Source organism: Salvia splendens, unplaced genomic scaffold (assembly GCF_004379255.2).
Source record: "Salvia splendens isolate huo1 unplaced genomic scaffold, SspV2 ctg105, whole genome shotgun sequence".
Taxonomy (NCBI): domain Eukaryota; kingdom Viridiplantae; phylum Streptophyta; class Magnoliopsida; order Lamiales; family Lamiaceae; genus Salvia; species Salvia splendens.
The window spans coordinates 32,501-35,000 of record NW_024598592.1 but is presented as its reverse complement, the minus strand read 5'-3'; positions in this window follow the sequence as shown (position 1 = coordinate 35,000).

Genomic DNA, 2,500 nt, shown 5'->3' with positions numbered 1-2,500 from the left:
AGTAGTGTCTCCCTCTGCTAGAGCTCCAATGACACTTATTGCTCTTTAGGGGGGTGCCCCCTGCCTGGTCTTGGGGCGGGCCAGGTGGCAGGTGCCCACGGGCCTGCCAGGGGTGTAGCCCCGGTATAGAAGACCCGATTTCCGGCCGGCGAAGACCCGACTATCAAAGACGAAACACGCACGCGCGCGCGCGCCGCGCCTGCGCCCTGGCACTGGGGCACTGGGGCACTGGGCCTGAGGGCCTGGGGCCTGGGCCCTAGGGCCCTTGGCCCTTGGCCCTTGGGCGCTTGGGCGCGCGCGCGCGGGCCCTGCCAGCCCGCCCGCGCGGGACAGGCCTGGGGCGAGCGCCTGCGCGCGGCCATGGCAGCCCCCGCCCGCGCGGGACAGGCCTGGGGCGCGCGCCTGGAGGCTTGGGCGATCTGCCTGGCGCGCGGGGCCCTGAGAGCCCCCGCCCGCGCGGAACAGGCCTGGGGCGCGCGCCTGGAGGCTGAGGCGAGCTCCCGCGCGCGGGGCGGGCCTGCCAGCCCCGCCCGCGCGGGACAGGCCTGGGGCAGCAGGGGCGAGATCCCGCGCGAGGCCATGCCAGCCCCCGCCCGCGCGGACAGGCCTTGGGCAGCAGGGGCGAGCTCCCGCGCGAGGCCAGGCGGGCCAGCCCCCCTCGCGGGCCAGGCGTGCCAGCCCCCCGCGCGGGCAGGCGTGCCAGCCCCCCGCGCGCGCAAGGCGTGCCAGCCCCCCTCGCGGGCCAGGCGTGCCAGCCCCCGCGCGGGCAGGCGTCCCAGCCCCCGCGCGGGCCAGGCGGGCCAGCCCCCCGCGCGGGCCAGGCGGGCCAGCCCCCCGCGGGCCAGGCGGGCCAGCCCCCCTCGCGGGCCAGGCGTGCCAGCCCCCGCGCGGGCAGGCGTGCCAGCCCCCCGCGCGCGCAAGGCGTGCCAGCCCCCGCGCGGGTCAGGCGTGCCAGCCCCCCGCGCGGGCAGGCGTGCCAGCCCCCCGCGCGGGCCAGGCGTGCCACCCCCCCGCGGGCAGGCGTGCCAGCCCCCCGCGCGGGCCAGGCGTGCCAGCCCCCCGCGCGATAGAGGCTAGGCGGGGCTGGTGCCAGCCCGATGCCCCCGCGCAGCAGGCGAACTGCTGTTTTTCCCGCAATTTGCTATGATAATGGAAAGCTTTATACACGTTATCAGTCCAGTAAAATCCATCATATTTTTGTGAGGCTTCCCACAAAATTTGGGGTCATTCCGAGCTGGTTCCTATTTTTTATGAATTTCTGGATTTTTAATGGTTGGAAAATATAAATAAATACTTCCCGATTTTTAAAAATTCTGAAACAAATATTACAGTTAGATTGGATATTTCCAAACCTCTGTGCAAAATTTCAGACTCAAATTATTTTTTTTGAAGGTTTTAGAGGGGGGGGGCCAGCTGGGACCTAGTAGTGTCTCCCTCTGCTAGAGCTCCAATGACACTTATTGCTCTTTAGGGGGGTGCCCCCTGCCTGGTCTTGGGGCGGGCCAGGTGGCAGGTGCCCACGGGCCTGCCAGGGGTGTGGGGCTGCTGTGCATGGGGAAATAAGTGGGGGGAGTGGATGGCCCGATTTGTAGCCCCGGTATCGAAGACCCGATTTCCGGCCGGCGAAGACCCGACTCCGGCCACCGTCGCCGGGACGCCCGAAAAGTTGCCGGGCGTGCTGGGGCACGTGGCCCGATATGTATACCCGGTATCGAAGACCCGATTTCCGGCCGGCGAAGACCCGATTTCCGGCCGGCGAAGACCCGACTCCGGCCACCGTCGCCAGGACGCCCGAAAAGTTGCCGGGCGTGCTGGGGCACGTGGCCCGATGTGTTGCTGTTATCGATGACCCGTTTTCCGGCCAGCGGAGACCCGTTTCCGGCCGGCGAAGACCCGTTACCGGCCACCGCCTCCGGGCCGCCTGCCAGGCTGTCGGGCGTGCTGGGGCTGCTTCTCCGAGGCGAGGGCGTGGCATTCATTTGCCGAGCTCGTGCTGAGGTGCGGCAGCCCCAGCGCGCCCCACATCGTGGCTGGCGTCCCGGCCGCAGTGGCAGCTGCTTGAGCTTGCAAGCTGGAGGCGCGGCTGACGTGCCGGACGTGGAGCGCCATCGTCGTGGATCGCGGCTGGGCTGTAGCTGGCGTGGGCGTGGCATTAAATTGCCGGGCTCGCGCCCCTGCGTCGGCCCTCCCCGCGATCCCTGACCTCATGGCGTGAAGTGCCCGCTGCCGAGTCCTGGCCTGCGGTTTCCGAGCTGAGGCACCCCTGGTGTGCATCTGTCCCGTTTTCGTCCACTGCTCCGTGACGCCCGCCAGGCTGTCGGGCTCGCTGGGGCTGCCTCTCCGAGGGGTGTGCCTGGCATTCATTTGCCAAGCTCGCGCCAAGGTGCTGGCAGCCCCAGCGCGCCCGTTAGCATGGGGGTCGTCCTGGCAGCAGTGCCCCCGCTTCTGCTCGCAATGCGGAGGCCTGGCTGACGTGCCAGGCGCGGAGTGCCATGGTCAG